The 17,815-nt window shown below is 44.9% G+C and overlaps 1 protein-coding gene across 3 annotated transcripts in view; it reads left to right on the top strand.

Moving 5' to 3' along the window:
• PHF11 (PHD finger protein 11) overlaps window positions 1-17,815 on the top strand; it is a 1,101,640-nt gene that overhangs the window by 462,981 nt on the left and 620,844 nt on the right. The window lies entirely within an intron of this gene.

Here is a 17,815-nt window from a genome sequence, read left to right as displayed (position 1 = left end):
CGCTATTTCCGATACTATATGCATTGCACCTAGAGCCATTATTATATAGAATTCGGGAAGAGGCGAAAATCAAAGGGATTCAATTTGGGGGGAAGAGCATAAAGTAATGGTGTTTGCAGATGGCCTCTTGCTGACATTGTCAGATACATCTTCTTCCTGATCAGTTTTGACAGCAGATTTGACACAGTTTGGTGAGGTGACAGGCCTAAGAATTAATATACAAAAATCAGTGATGATGAAGTTTCAAGACGGGAAAATCTCAGGGGAGAGTGAGGGTCATGATAATCATTTCATATTAACGGAAAGGGGTATGCGATACCTGGGCATAAAATGATCAGATTCATTGGAATCGATGTATCTCCGTCTCCTGGGGTCAATTAAACACTGGCTTGCAGAATGTAATGTCTTGGCTATATCATGGAAGGGCAGAATAAATGTAATAGAAATTATGGTTCTCCCAAGGGTCTCACACTTTTTTCAAGCATTACTGATAAGGATCCCCTTGCAATACTTTAAGACACTCAGTAAGACAGTGAGGGATTATATTTGGCAAGGCAAGAAATCTATGGTATCATGGAAGATGTTAACGGCTCTAGTACAAAAGGGGGGGTCGGGGAACCAAACTCTCTAACCTATTGTCAGGCCGCTCAACTGCGGATCATTAAGGAATGGTTTAAAGGGGATTCAGAGAAATTCTGGGCACGAATGGATAAGGCAGTAGTTGGAAAACTTCTTCATTAAGTATTATGGTGTCAAACATATTATGTGTACTACGCATGGGCGCATCTCAGTAGCAAGCCACGATACAGCACACAATTAGGGGGAAAACGCAGTTGTCACCCGGAAAACAAGGATCATCTTCCAAGGGCCCCACAGGACAGTGCAACCTGAGTCCAAAGCAGACCATTGCTGGCAGTCGGCGCACAAAAGAGATATGGCATCCAAACTGGCCAAAAATAAAGGTAAACAATCCACCATTGAAGAATACGCTAAAACACTGCAAGCTGCAGAAAGTGCTAGTGGGTAGGACAGAGTGCCAGGGAACACGACAACACAGCACCTAACAGCCAGCAAATACTGGACGCCATTGCGGAACTGAAAGTATCGATGGAGAGCAGAATGGATAAGGTCATCACGGATCTGCGGACTGCTCTAGACTTTAAGATTGACGCTGTAAGCATAGACGTAAATTTATTGCGGCAACACGTGCGTGCACTGGCCGTATGCACAGGGTCCCTCGAAAAGGAAGTGAAAGATAACGCAAGCTCATGCAAGACCAACACAACAGACATCCACGTGTTACAGCAGCAAGTGTGGAATCTTGAAAACAGGGCTTAAGAAGCGGATGGGCGGGCCCGCAGGAATAATGTGCGCATTGTGGGGCTGCCAGAAGGAGAAGGATCCGACCCTACGAACTACATCAAAAGCATGTTACTGCAGGAAATAACAGGCGGAGCACTAAGCCAAGGGTTCGCAGTAGAAAGGGCACACAGAGCGCTGACAAGAAAACCGCCTCCAGGAGCCCCGCCGCGGTCAGTAATTGCAAAAATATTGACTTACAAGGACAGAGTGAAAGTCCTGGAACACTTCCGCAAGGGGGGAACAATCAACAGAGCATCAGCAACCGTCACCATATATCCAGATTATTCGCCTATGGTACAGAGGCAACGCCTGAACTATGTAGCGGTGAAGAGGAGAATGCGAGAGGCAGGATATAGATACATGCTGCTATACCCGGCAAAAATGAAGGTGCTCTTAAAAAACAAAGCCCTATTCTTCGACACACCAGAAGAGGTGACGACATGGCTGGACTCAAGGAATTGCCCGACGTGGGTGGCAGACCAGAAGGGAAGCGAGACAGGGATGTAACCGGAGCCTCTGAAGACAACGTAAGGAGATGCAGGATGGCCGCGTGAGGCGACCACATCAAAAATGTTGACATTGGGACTAGATTATAGTGGTCTGCACCAGGGTTCATGGGTTTGGAACACGAAGCTCACACCACAACACGCTGTCAGCATAAAAGCAGGAGGCAATACCAGGAGACACACCATCAACCCCCATAGAGGTAATTTAGTTGGGACACCTTTTAGGAAGGTAGCCCCCCTGCAGAGTACCAAGAATCGGTAATACCGAAAGGAGGGCTTGATGCGGGATAGCCTGAGATCCAGGGATGGAGCTGGCCAACAGTTTAGGGAAGTTGAAAGAGTGGGGGAGGGAGGTCAGCAGTTGGGGACTGAGAGGAGGGGATGGGGTAGGGCTTTAAGGGGTTGGGGGGAGGAAATGGGAGGGGGGCTGGGAAAGTTGAGTTGGGGAAGTGGGAGGGGGGAACAAGCTTATGTTTGCGCGTAGCAGTGAGGAGGAGGAAGGGCATAGTTGGTCATAGGGGCAACGTACTCAGCATATGCCAGAGGGGTAATTACTTGGATAGCGCCACATGTACCATTTCAGTTATTGCAGCACACAGTAGAAGCAGATGGGAGAATGGTGGGGATACGAGGAATGGTGGAAACCAGGGAGTTGTGTATCATAAATACGTATGCCCTCAGAGGTGCGATTATCTGGGGGAGAGACTTCAACTGCACTCTAGACCCCAGGGTGGATAGTTCAGATAACAAGCAAGACAGGCCCACCCCTGTAGCCAAAATGCTGCAGACCCTGATAGGCAACCTTAAGCTAGAAGATGTATGGAGACAGCATCACCCAAATGATAGACATTATTCGCACTACTCTGCTCCACAAAACCTGTACACCAGGTTCGATTATATGTTCGTCAACTCTGAACTCACCAGGGAGATAGCGAGCTCGGAATATAAAGCAAGGGTTTTATCAGACCACTCACCGTTGCTCCTGAAATGGCAACACCAGCCCCCCAGAACCAAGATTCCCAGGTGGCGGCTCAGAGCCGAAGCCCTAAAAGATACAGAGCTCAGGCAGGATATGAGGGAGGAGATAATTGAATATTTCGAGAAAAACACTGGTAGCGTGAAGTCGGAGTACCCTGTGGGAGGCATCTAAAGTAATGGTAAGGGGGGCAGCGATACCAAAATCCAAAGGGCTCCAAGGGGACATAGTGAAAGAGCTGCAAAAAGCGGAAAGGAAATTAGAAGCAATGATGAACAAAAGGGATGCCACCTGAGAAGACGCAGAAACTATGAGTCAGTTGCAACAAGAATGTGGGGGACACTAGGAGAGACTATGTAACCTAAATTATAAGAAGTACATAGAAAGGCAACATGCTGGAGGAGATAAGCCGGGAAGGCTGCTGGCATGGGTATACAAGCAGAAAAGGCCCAGTCCTACAACAAGATAGATAAGGGAAGAGAGTGGCTGAATAATAGATACCCAAGAGAGTGTAAACAAGGGATTCCAGAAATGTTACCAACTCTTGTATGCAGATGTGGGCATAGTGGACGAGAGAGAGATGAAAGAGATACTGGAAGACATCGGGTTGCCTAATTTGAGTATACTAGATAGCCCCCATTGAGACACTAGAAGCCCCCATTACATTAGATGAGTGGGAATTGGTGATCAGACAGCTGCCCACCGGCAGAGCCCCGGGAACAGATGGGCTTCCGAGCGAGTTTTATACCCCCATTATTGGCGACTCTAAATGAAGCGTTTGAAGTTGGGAGATTGCCGGAATCACTGAGAGAAACAACGATTATCCTGGTTCTCAAGCCAAACAAGCCTAGCACGGATTGCGGGTCATACAGACCGCTATCCATGCTAAATCACGATAGCAAAATACTCATGTCGGTGCTGGCAAACAGGCTCAGACGGGTTATAAACAGATTGATAAATCATGATCAGACAGGCTATGTTCTGGGTAGAAGCATAGCCGATAACCACAGACGGCTTCAACGCGTCATTGAACAGACAGAAAGGGATGCAAACGAAGTGGCAATAATCTCGCTTGATGTGGTGAAGGCCTTCGACTCAGTGAGCTGGCCATGGCTGATGGCGGCCCTGAAAGAATATGGAATGGGGCCCGGGTATCTGAGATGGGTGACGCTATTATATAGCTCGCCGATGGCCAGAGTCAAGACGGGAGCGATCATCTCGGATAAATGGCAACTCAGTAGTAGTTAAATTAGCACATTTCGGTACCTAGGGATAGAAATTTATCATGAGGCGTAAGAAGAACATAAACATAAGACAGAGACAGCAGTAGCTAATATTGAGAACAGCATGAAGTTCTGGGCTAAACTCCCCTTAGCTATGATGGGAAGGGCGGCATTGTTGAAAATGGTTGTCTTGCCTAGACTATTGCATTTTTTTGTAAACATTCCATATTTGCCACCCAAATGCTTTTTTGGTAAACTACATAGTCTTTGTAGAGGCTTTATCTGGCATAACACCAGGAATAGAGTTGCTTTATGGAAACTACAAAACACGTACGAGAGGGGAGGAATAAAACTGCCTAACTTTGAAATATATCATTTGGTGGGGCAGCTACAGTATGTAGCCAAGTGGCTAAATGAGGAGACAACAGCAGAGTCCAGACTGCTGGGGCCGAATGTGTACCCTTTTTCTTGAAAGAACTAATATGGCTGCCAAGGTCAGAGCTGAAAGGGCGACTGAAACTGTTAGAACTGGGGTAAGGCATGCCGGGTCGTGGGGGTAGATGACCAACTAAGGAAAACAATACATAGGCATTGGGAATCGGTGGGCATAGCAACACTGGGGGACGTGTGGTGGGAAGGGAGGGCACTGGAATTCACAACATTAATGGAGGAAACCGGAGTGCACCCGGGGCAATATATTACCCACACCAGATTGGTAAAGCAGATAAAAGCTTCATGGTCAGAAGTAGTATTAGAAGACCAACCAGACTCGGTTATAGAGGCAATGTAGGGAGGGAGGGCATGAGGTGTCCCGGATATATGAACTATTAATGTCCAGAGTGGGGAAGGAGGTGACCCAGCTAAGACGAGAGTGGGAGGAAGATGTAGGGGAACCCATGCAAGACGGGCAATGGGTAAAAGCACAGGGATACCACAAGAAAGTTTCCAGGAACGCTAGACTACAACAGATGCAGCTATACGTAACCCACAGAGCGTACATGACCCCTCAAAAGATAACTCAATTCCAAAAGATATGGATACTCAAAAATGCCCCAAATGCAGAGAAGAGAATGCAGGGATGACGCATATGTTTTGGGCATGCCCAGAGATTCGGAAATTCTGGGGAGAGTTCACCTACCGCCTCTCCGAGAAAGGTATTAAACTAGATGTAGAATCAGCGTGGGCATGTATGGTGGGAGGATTCACTAGACCACGTAAAATGAAGCATATATGCAAACTCAAGGACTTGGCTTACATCCTAGCCAAACGTAGACTAGCTTATGGGGTGGAAGCAGGCCAGAGGCCGCGGCTAGAGGTGTGGTGGCATGATCTATTAAAATGGGCAGAAGCGGAAACAGCAGCATGGTATGATGCAGCCTACAAGGGGGAAGACAAATAAATGGGAGCGCTGATGGCCTGGAGACAGCTAATAGCTACACTAACTAAACCTGTGCGCGACAGCTTAAGCGAACATTACACCTCCAGGAGCACTGATGAAGAGGTGCCCCAGGAGGAATAAGGTTAAAAGCGCAATATGTAAGCTCGAGTTAAGTGGGGGAGGAAGAGGGATGACAGTGACAACATAAGTTAATGTATATGATGATTGAAAAAGTAATATTGTCGCTGCCGGGCGTGCTGTGATGTTCTGTTTATTATGAGAACATTTTATAAAAAAACTTTTTTTTAAAAAGTATTATGGTGTCAAAAGCAGGATCGGCCCGTCAACATGTATGAAAGCAAAATAACAGACATCGCCGATATATGATACAGTGGTGTGACGAGTAGGTATCACTGTTTCATTCTCCTTTCACACCTCATTTTTTGCAACCCCCAGTTTGCCCCAGGACTTGAACGGAATGCATTTAAGCAATGGGAGGAAGCAGGATGTTTGATAGGGCGATATGTTTGAAGGTCAAGAGATTGGAACTTTCCAGCAATGCAAACATTTTTGTTGAATGAGAATGAAGGAATAAGATATGTTCAATTACATTGGTTAATGGTCAATAAACACTTCATATTAAGTGATCTAACCCCCTTTGAGACATACATTACCACAAATGCAGGGAACAGACATATACTAGCAGCACTGTATAGAATTTTTGGAGAGAATATGAATCAAATGCAATGGGGATACATGAAACTGTGGGAGAAAGATACAGGTTTGGGTATGATAGAGAGCCAGACGTTGGCGGTTTGAAAGGGCATTCCAAAATGGATTAGGGCAATTCAAATACAGGAAATGTGGGTGAAGGTGATGGTTCAATGGCCCCTCACGCTGCCGAAATTGCACAAGGTTTATAAAAATGTATCAGATGAATGCTGGCGGGGATGCAAAGTAATGTATTTGGTGGGAGTGTCAGAAAATCAAACCGTTTTGGGGAAAGGTTAATAAAGCAATGCATGAGATTTTTGGTCTGCAGATACAGAGAGGTATAGGGGAGCTGATGCTAGGGTTAGGTGATGTACTGGAGGTTTTAAATAAAGGAAACAAAGGGAAGCAAACATGATACGGTCGGTGGTTGCAGTGTCTCTAATTGCGCAAAAATGGAAACAAGTGGAAGCCACAACAGAACAAGAATGGTTGATGAAACCGTGGCACTATGTTTCTTTAGAATGGGTCACTAATGTACTCCAGGGGGAACAAAAGAAATAAAAAAATGATTCAGAGTTTGTGTTGGACTTTTTGCACAAAGACTTTTGTGTTAACTGGTGCCTGCAAGGGCTACAGATTTTGGACTTATTCAATTGAAAGCACACTATCTGGACTGGAAAATAATGAAGTTTATACTGAAGCAGTAGCTGACCGAGGGTGGGAGGTTTTGCAAGAAAGGGTGTTGGGGGTTTTGGGGTGGCAAAGGGTGCTTTTAATTTGCTATTGTATGATTTTAATGTGTGTTGTTTGTTGGCAAAAAATGAAAAAGTAATAAAAATACGATAAAAAAAGATATATGTCAGGTTGTTCAGGGCGTTGGCCTCCCTTCCCCACGTTTTCAGCACGGGACAAGGCGGCTCACTCCAGCGTAGCACAGTCTCTGTCTTCTTTAGCACGAGGATACAGTTCAATCATTAGCATCATGCCTTCTGCACGCAAGTCTCTTTGCTTTTAAAGGTCTATTCACTAAGAGGGCCTGATGCAACCAGATAAACAGCAAGTTCTTTTTCGCCTTAGATTTGCACAAGTATAAACTTAGGGCGATTCAATATTCACTCTGGATCCCCCTCAGCCGGGCTCAGATTATTTTAGGAAAATGTTCATTACCTTGGATCCTCCTGATCCGGGCTCATATCCCTTTTACAAAATGTTTGTTACCCTGAATCCCCCTCATTCGAGCTCAGTTCCCTTTTACAAAATCTTTGTTACCTTGGATCCCCCTCATCTGGGCTCAGATCCCTTTTACAAATGGTTTGTAGGATATTCTTTCCTTGGGTGACTCGCAGTTCACCCCAAATACCCCTCAGCCGGGCTCAGATCACTTTTACACAATTAGTCTCCCTCAGCCGGTCTCGGACCAATTTCAATTTACTTCAAGTATCAAAGGCTTTTGAATGTGCACAGGGTTTGGCTTGACCTGTTGCAGGACCACTTTGATTTCACAATTCCTCTTGGTTTAACATATGTCAACCTTTCGTTGGATACCCAACAGAGACTTTCGAATGAGCACCCACGTGGTGCCGGACCACTCCGTCTATGGTATTGTATCTTAGCTTCAATGTTCCATCACTCATCTGCTGTTTTGATGATATTTTCGTCGCTCATCCCATACGCTCCATGCACAGTTATCTTCAATATTCTTTATACAATTTCGCCGCTTGCAACCTTGGTTTCCACACAGACCGGTCTGGTATCGGTCTTCCCAACTAACCGGCTGTGTTGCCTTCACAGGTGCTGCTTTGTTGTAGGAGCCGAGGACATTACAGCAACAAACTATCCTCCCCGCCTTGACTGTTGACGCGGGAGAGCCCCGGGTACCTCCAACACACAATGCAGGAGTCTTCCTTGAAGACTCATGAAAGATGCGGTCTTTTGGTGGAAAGGTCAAGGTCACTTCCCTCCTTGCAATCCTCTTCGGTCTTGCCGTCTTCCGCCTTGTATTAAACTGCCATCTTAGAACTGCTGCTTCCTCGTGGGCTTTGCCTTGCTCAGAGTGTGCTTTCGTGCTCCATCTTTTATCCGTGTGGGGAAGAGTGATGGAAATCAGGTGTGTGTAATGATCAGTAATTGCCTGACCATGGTATTGGGACACGTGGGGTATACAGCTTGGGTGTTAGTCTGTTTTCTTTCACAGTGAGCTGTCCGTGAGAAAGTGTTCATGTTGAAAAAGAGGACAGGGGGGGTTGAATACCTAAGTATCCTACCTGGTAGGATGGGGGTAAAGGTGTCTCACCATCCGGTGCCCTGCTAACCGAAGACCCCTCATACAGGTGATCCTCCTGCACTGGTCCACCCCAAGGAACTGGATCCAAAAGCGATGGCTGTGTCCTGGCCACCTGGATGACAGATCCCCGGGGAATAGCCAGTGAGACACCTTCAGGTTTCTCACATTATGTACATATGAAGTCTGAATGGTATCCTGTGTAGGGTGTTTGTCAAGAAGGAGTTTTAGGGTTTTACAACTGTAAGGATTTTTATAATGACAACATGCCATCAGGAATTTAGGAATTATAGGATCTTCTTCACATGGAAGGGAAGAATAACACATCTCTCCTGATGGTTTCACCACATCTCCCTGACAGCCATCTCCTCCCATGTGATCCTCCCTCATAATACCATCTGCTGGACATCAGAATCACATAGCGGCTGCCGTCCCCTGGTCACATGGGAGGAGATCTTCGGCTGGGGATCAATGATAACTCCACAGGATTCATCACAGTAGCCCACGTTATGTCTTTGCTGTGGGACTCTGTTCTGCTGGCTGCCCCTTATTTTCCACTGAGCTGTCGTAATCTGCTTGGTCAGATTTCTACCCTTCCATAAGCCATTTTGACTGCTGTTTTCATGCCTGACCGGTGGGGTCTCCTTCCTGTGATGGTTCTTCTTTTGGGACACTGAGGTCGTTGTTGGCCCAGAGTCCAAGTTCCTGCATGACTGGGTCCTGCAACTCGAACTGCAAATTAAGACTTGCACCCACCGGTTGTTGTGCCTTCCTGGAGCCATCTTTTTGAGAACTGCCAAAGTACCTACCTCTGGTTCTTCAGATGGTGGCTTATTTTCGATACTTAATCTCACAATACTTACTCTTGGTCCATGGTTATTGGATTCTGCGGGCTCTCTTCAACTGTGTTTTGTCTTTGACTTACATTGGCTGAATCCTGCTGTGCTTCCTTCCTTCCTCATCACGGTTGTGCCTCAAACCCAGTGCTGGAACTCTTCTTTAGGGTCTTTGCTGGTGTCCCTGAGGGAGGTTGCTGCCTTCTCCGCACCTGTTGCTATGACTGGGAACTGGTGTGATGGATTTCCATCTGATGTGCGTGTGAAAGCTCTGCTTTAAAAAAAATATTCTTAGTAAACTGACGCCCTTTTCACAAAAAGCTCCATGCCAAAAGTGTAGTGCATACATGTGCCCTTGATGCACTACTCTCCTGACAACTATGACACTTTCTCTTCTTTAGAACAGGACAAGTTCAAGGGTCAAATGTGCATTCATCAGAGCTATTGTCACAAAGTCACTGCAGCCAGAGATGTCCTTTTAACTTCTGCACCATTGAACTAAAAGCTAATCATTGTTGCATTATCAGTCTGGTGGCAAGGTGATCTCTAAGAGTAAGCCATATCTGGTTATGGTATGGTGACTGATAAAGCACACAATTATAAAACCCATATCAATATGACATATTACCAGTGTTAACCCTGTGAGCCCATGTTTGTGATGCCAAGCTAATGTATATTCATGGCTAGCATGGCTGTGTCCACAGCTCAGAGTGACACAATAGACATGGTGCTGCCTACTTTTAATTTCTTGTGAGAAAGGGTAGAACCTCTGATCAGGACACAAAAGCTGTCATCAGATCTCCTGGGAATTGTACGTCAAAGGGGAAATCCCATAACAAAGGCTGCCGTACACCAATTTGCTGCATCAAAAGGGCGTTTGAAGCCCTCAGACATTGGATGGGCTAGAGTTAGCGTAGCAAGAGAAGGAAAGTTGGACTAGAGAAGGTGCTTTGACATCTTGTTTTTTAGTTGGGACTCTCTCCCTTCCTGCCCCCTCAATTTCCTGCAGGACAAGGCATTTTGATGCCTTAAGCAAGGGACACTTGTTGCAACAACAGGGAGTGAACTCCTTGCAGCAGGCTTGCTTTGAACTAATCCTCAGTGACACTTCACATTTTATAAGAAAGAGGTCTCCCGCTCCTTCCTTAATTAATCTTTGGACTTTCAAGAAGATAAAAAATCATTGGACCTCTATTGAAAGTGCAGTCCATTCCAAAGAGCACCCAACAGTGAGATGAAGATAAAAGGCATTTAAGACAGAGGACAGCTCTGTCACCTAACCATCCCTGGTGAACAGTGGGATGTGCTGCTGTGGATGGACTAAGACCTGCCACTCTGCCAGCTGCACTGGAACCAGGCTTCTCACTGGAGATGAAGGAACCCCCTATAGGTGTCGTCCAAACTCCCTGAACTGGCAGTGCAGAACAAGGACTCACGTTGTCCTAGAGTCCCTGGGTTGCGACTCTCAGCAACCAGAAATCCCAAGAGCAGCTTGAATCCTGTTTGCACAGCTTTGAACTCCATTTCAACCATGTTCAGTGCCCTATGAATAGACACGGCATGCAGTGCTGCTTTAGCACTTAACAGATTCAAAGTGCTTGCCTTTGGTCTTTTAATTGGCATGATGCTGCTTTGCACTAGTATTGATCATTGTCACCCAGACTTCAGTACTGGCTCACAGCTTCAGTAGCCTCCAACTTGTCATATCTTTGAACACCACATTGAAACAACAGGACCCTGCTTAGACTTGACTCAAACACTGAATCACACCAATGAAAGCCATTGTGTCAAGAATGGATGGTAACATCCTCTCAAACAGACAAGGCTGCCTATCTGAACCTGTTGGATCCTTTGAACCGCATCGTCTTGAATGCTGACTCAAACCACATGGAGCCCTGTGTTAGGGACAATTTTTTATTTCTGTGCCAATTCCCTTTAGTCTTAGAGAACCCCAGCTCTTTTGCTGGATTCAGAGCTTTTTAAATTTTACTCCCGAGTGAGTGAGACCTTTTTCTCACTCACTTGTGTGTTTTCCTATGATTTTCTATGCTTCTTACTTTTTTATGGAGTCTAGTAAACTCCATAGGCATCTGCCTTTGCATTGTGACACACAGCACCTTTTGTGCAGTGCCACTGAGAAGTCCCTTGGACTTCTCTTCATGTTTAACTGCATTTTCTTGGGTGAAGAATAGTAAGAGGACCCCTGGTCTTATTTACCTTTACTTTATGGGTCCAACACACACCAAACCTGACCAATCTTGGCATTTTTGTATTTACTTTCGGAAAATTAATTTAATATGCCTGTTCGACAACTATCCGATGCCAAGGTAGATGAGCTAATCGAAACGGAAGGCTCAGCTAGGTACATATCTATCCTAGACCTAACAAAGGGATATTGGCAAGTAATCCCACTGACCGAGAGAAAATTGCTTTTTCAACACCACAGGGCCTCTTTTTTAATTTAAGGTCTTTCCTTTTGGCATTCATGGAGCCCCAACCACCTTTCAGAGGTTAATGGATTGACAATTAAAACCTCACTCCACCTTCAGTGGGGCCTATCTAGATGATTTTGTCATCTATAGTGCTAGCTGGTATGAATCCATAGTGCTAGCTGGTCTGAACACGTGTATCATCGATATGAGATCACCAGAGCCTTGGAAAAAGCAGAACTCAGAGCCATTCCACATCTTTGCCAATCCTCAGTGAAATACCTAGTGTTTTTTGTTGTAAACGGATGAATACAACCACAAACCGAAACAGTGAACGGCGTCTTAAAAACACTTATCTCGAAGGCCAAGAGAGAACTTCATGCCTTCCTGGGTCTGACCACCTATTATAGAAGGTTTATTTCTAATTATTCAAGCATAGCTGCAAATCTTAGACACGTTGAAAAATGTTCAACCATAAAAACTGAAATGGAATAAAAAAGATCAAGAAAGTTTCAATGGCCTGAAGAACATTCGTTCTAGTGAGCCAATACTTAAGATGCCAAACTTCAACAAGGAGTTCATATTACAAACTGATGCTTCGAAAGTTGGGGTAGGAGCAGTGCTCTCCGAAAAGTATGGCGGGTAAACACCCTATATTGTACCCAAGCAGATAGCTTTTTCCCATGGAACAATCTCATGCCACCGTGGAATTGGAAACCTTGGCCATAAAATAAGCTATCACCCAACTACAGTATTACCCCACCGGAAGAAACTTTAGATTAATCACCAACATTCTCCCCTGACCTGGATGAGTTTACGAAAATATACTAATGCCGGAATATTCAGATGGTTCCTAGACGTTCAACCCTTCTGTTTTTCAGAAGAACACGAAGAAGGACAGGAACAAGGCAAAGTTGATTTCTTAAGTCATTCTCCTACCAGGCCAGAAGGGTAATCCACAGAAATAAGGGGTGAGGTATGTGACGAATCGAAGGAATTTGTCTCTTGTCCCCAAAGGGGAGCCCGTTCATGTGAGGCTAGGGAGGTGAGCCCACTTTGCAATACCTTCCCTAGGGGTAGAGGATTGTGGGACCTCACCGGGAGAGACTACCCCCTTGAGGACAAGGGCTCACGTTCCCGTGAAGAACTTCCTAGAGACATCCACCATGTTGCTTACATGACATGTTCTACAACAGAAGAGAGTTTTAAATATTATGACTGTGATGAAGAAACTTGGAATAGAGACTAGAATCCTACTGAGAAGTGGCATGTACCTTGAAGCCACAGTGTCTCATGTACTGCGACAAGGAGGTTAAATAATGGGCATTCATGTGCCTGCGAGAGAGGGGCAGAGTCGGCACATGACAAGCCTGTGAGTTTGAAACTCGTCTGAAGAGCGAGAGGAGACTGAGGGAGAGAAGTTGGGATGCTAGACATACGGCATCAGTCCAACACGAGAAGCCCTAAGCAGGGAAACAGAGAGAAGCTCTGAGACGCCATGAGTCGTTGCATCGGCCAGACACGAGAAACCATAAGTAGGGAAACCGAGAGAGGAAAGCTGGAAAGCCTGAGTCACGGCGACAGCCTGATGCGAGAAACCTGAAAGAGAGGTGGAAACGCCAAAGGCAAAGCACAAACACAGAGAAGTCTGTAGGGCAGAACCCCGAACGGAGGTGGTAGTGTGACCATGGAAATCCTGTGGTGGGCCATACCTCCCTCTAACATTGCTGACACCACAGTGCAAGTAAAGACACAGCATGTCCACATCTTTGTCAATTGTCAAGTATATCGAACAGAAGAAGAAGAGCCGAAAAGGGAAGCATAACACAGATATGATATATGATATGATATGATATGGCATTTGTAACGCGCCTATACACAAGTGTTTCAAGGCACGACGAGGCAGGGAGGGGGGACAAAGGGAAGACGGACAATGATCTTACTAGGCCAGGTGTCATTCAGATCGCGCAAGTGCATGGGAAGAGGGGAAGGGAAAGTGTAAGGGGAAAGGGAGAGGGGAAAGTGCAGTACAGGGGTAGTAGAATAACAAGATAAATAATAAGGGCCAGCTGGTAGCAAGTGCAAGGTAAGTGCAGACAAGTGCTGGGAAGGGGGGGCTGTAGGGATACAGAGACAGTCCCGCAGTGCAGGGGTTGCCAAGGAGGCAGTGCAAGGGGAGAGTGGCTGGGCCAGGGATCCTGATGGATACGTTATGACGGCTGGTGACCTCAGAAGAGGTCCAGAAGGGCAAAGGCTCTTGGAAAAGCATCCCCTCCAAATAAGAGGTAACGGGGTGAATGAGAATAACGGGCTGCCAAGAGAAGATCAATATATTAAGCAAATAACTCATCTCAGTTTAAACCATGAGAAAAAGTCCCACTTTAAGTAATGAGCTATGGAGTTGTAACAGAAAAGGATGATACAAAGAGGAAAGGTATATCGACAATGATCCCCTGCGAAAGGGAGAGTCACGACTCAGTCCATACAAGAGAAAGAGAATGTAAAAAGGAGAGATTATGATGAATCCCAATTGAAAGAAATCAGACTAGTGAAGCTAATTAAAAATCAACAAGACCCAAGAAAATCTAGCCATAATTGGCCACGAGAGAAAAGTTATTCTGAACTAAAGAAACCAAAGAGGTTATCAAAGGGAAGGGACAACTCCACTCTTGAAGAGTTACAGAGACTAGTAAAAGAGACATCCATAGACTATTTAAAGATGACCTATTTTTGAAGAACCGTACCAACTGGTACTAAGCAGTACCTGCAGGAGAAGGGAGTAGGGAGTAATTCTCCTCTTATAAGTTAGTTTATATAGGGTCAGATAGGTTCGTTTGGGTCAGCGGATTGTGTTCCGTTTGGACGTTCATGACTGACAGATGAGTACCTTAGTTAGAAAATAGCCAGGGATCACCCATAGAGCTAGGGAAAGCTAGGACTTATTTTACTTTAATAAATTGTGAACCATGTCCATAAAGTGTTGGCGTCCTTCTTCTGACCCGCCACAGTGCCTAAAGTGTATCCTGAATGTTGGCAGCCATACTGACTTTGTTGGACATTGTGTAACCCGATTTCCTCTCTCTAGGAGCTATATAACTGTACAGTGTACATATGCATTATGTATATTACATTTGTGGCAGAGTGTGGGAAGATACCTGAGCTACTTTCTGTGTGGCATCTTGGGCCCTGAATATGATATTAAAGAATGTTTGTATTGGCTAGGGTTCTATTCTCTTCCTATCTCTTCCTTTATGTATAGTGTCTACCACCAGACATGCAACTTACATTTTAGGGTTAAGAGTAGGTTAGGTGTTTATTGACCATTATTGTTTCTATAACTACACTATTAAGGAAATCCGAACAGGCAGTACACCATCCGCCATGGTCGGGCTTTATGATCACACCTTTCCACAAGCCGTAGATGAAGTAGCCCCACTTAAAGTGTGCGAAGCCAAAGCGCTCGCACATCTAAATACATGGTACACTACCAGTCTTAAAACCCTGCGCAGCGAAAAGCGAGCAGCAGAAATGAATTGGAAAAGTAATCCAACGGCCTTAAACAAAGACAAATTCTCCACCCCCTCCAATAATTACAAAACAGCCATCCTACATATTTAAAAGTTCCACTTATAATGAAAGAATTCTGAATGCCAACTCTGGCACTAAGGAACTGTTTGCCATCCTTCGCGAATTAGAACGCCTGTGACACCTCAATAATCCTGTACCAAAGATGCAACCTGGTGCACGAACATTCAGAATGCCTTTCTGGGCAAAAATGTCTTCAAACAGAAATTGAAGCTAAAAAACGGAGCATACCACCCAACACTCAATTCACCAATCCAACTGAAGTCCCCCAGAAACAGTTCACCCCATTTGAATTGACCTCGGTATCTGTAACAGACGTTAAAAGAATTATCGCTGGCCTCAAGCCACCCAGATGCCAAGGTGACATCTGCCCAGCCACAGTTATCAAAGATGCAGTGGAATAACTTGTCCCCTTCATCACGTCATTAATAAATGCCTCCTTAAAGATGCCTGGGTCCTCCCCCTACTAAACAAAACAACATTGGACCCCAACATTGCCACAAACTATCAGCCCATCATGACTGTTCCGTTCTTACTTAAAATACTGGACAGGGCAGCCTACCTGCAAATACAAAATTATCTAGAATCAAACAATCTTCTAGGTCTTCGTCAATCAGGCTTCAGACCAGGACACGGAACTGAATCAGCCTTGATAGACCTTAAAGTTCAAATGGACGAAATTAAAGATTAAGGCAATTTAGCTCTCTTACTCTTGCTAGACTTATCAGCAGCCTTTGACCTGGTCGACCATAAAGTTCTGTGTAATCATTGACCCTGGCTGCCCATTTCTCCAACAAAACTTCCAAATGGATTACATCCTTCCTCTCCAACATGACAATGAGGGTCTTCGCACCGTCGGCTTCGGCCAAACCTGCCCCAGTCTACTGCGTTGTTCCACAAGGTTCCTGTGTGTCCCCCACCTTATACAACATCTTTACGAAGCCACTATTTGACCAGCTGCACAGGTTGGGTTCACCTACACTAATTATGCAGATGACACCCAAATCCTCATTCCCATCTCCGGCTCCTACGACAAAGATTCCAAGAGACTTAATGAAATGTACCAAATTATTCTGGCATGGATGGCTATCCAAGGCGTGTGTCTTAACAGCGACAAAACTGAGCTACTTATTATTGGCTCACAGAGTCAACTAAAGAAATGAGACAGCCAATTTAAATCATTTAACATTGACAACATAAACATCAAGGTTTCTAAAGAAGTTAAAATGCTTGGCATATACCTGGATTCAGCCTTCACGCTAACAAGACCAGTAAATGCGACTGCCTCGGCAGCTGCCTACACTTCAAAACTCATAAATGCCTGCAGACCGTTGCTGTCATCTGACAGCTGTATTACCTTGGCCAGATCCCTCATAGTATCTAGACTTGACTATTGCAGCGTTCTGTACGTTGGAACCAATAGTCGTAACCTAAAAAAACTCCAAGTTCTACAGAACAATGCGCTGAGAGTGGCTCTAATATCCTGAAGACTAAGCACATCTCAGCTTCTAGATGCAATGCCCAAAGGCTCCCGGTGCAGGACAGGATTGTGTTCAAAACACTATCTCTAACTCACAAGTGCCTATCCAACGTAAATCCAAAATATCTAACCAACAAATTTACAAAACATCTCAGCTATAGACTTACCCGGTCTACCCATGCTCACTTCCTAAATATACCGAGATTCAAACTACAAAAATCTGGAGGCAACAGTTCCCAGTCCAAGCTGAAAAACTCTGGAATCCCATGCCCCTCTCATTAAGAGCAGAACTGTCCTACTGGACGTTTAGAAAAAAACTGAAAACCTGTCTTTTCGCGCAAGAGTGGTAAGTCTTTTAAGGTCCCTGCCTACTTCACTAACTGCACTACCAGGTATTGTCTACTTCACTACGTAATTCTTTATAGTGCCTTTCACATCATGTAATACTATATACTGTACTGCAACATCTCTAACTCTTGCTCCCACTGCATTGTGTGACTTATTCGCTTCAACCTACCTATATGGAATAATGTATTGTGATATCATTCTGTAATGTAACCGTTGATATTAAGAATGCGCCCAGATACCTTTGGGTTAGTTGTGCTATATAAATACCTAAATAAATGCTCTTTGTTTTGTTTAACCTGAGTGCCTATTGCAATCTCATAGATATTATATGTGTGACCTTCTGATAAAAGTGTATATTTTTCTAAATACCAGTGTGGTGTTTGTTTGTTTGTTTTATTACTTGTATTGCGCACCAGACCCAAGGGTATCAGGGCGCATTGCATAAGAAGATTCACAGCTTAGTTGCACATAAGGGTAACACAATGCCTTCAGAAATACAATACATAAGAATTATTCAGGTCACAGCAATGTACAGGGTCTGGTAACAGAAAAGATTTAGTGGGAAAAACGTAGCATAGTCAAAAATATGCGAAAATGCGGTGGGCAATCAAATATATAGCTATATAGAAGAGGTGAGGTTTAGATAATGGTGTCCTGGAGGAGGCTTTACTTGTTAGCGTCTTTGAGCCAATTTATT

The sequence above is a fragment of the Ambystoma mexicanum genome, chromosome 7q (assembly GCF_040938575.1).
Source record: "Ambystoma mexicanum isolate Mex_15411 chromosome 7q, UKY_AmexF1_1, whole genome shotgun sequence".
NCBI classification, from domain to species: domain Eukaryota; kingdom Metazoa; phylum Chordata; class Amphibia; order Caudata; family Ambystomatidae; genus Ambystoma; species Ambystoma mexicanum.
This window is presented reverse-complemented; position numbering and strand designations above follow the sequence as displayed.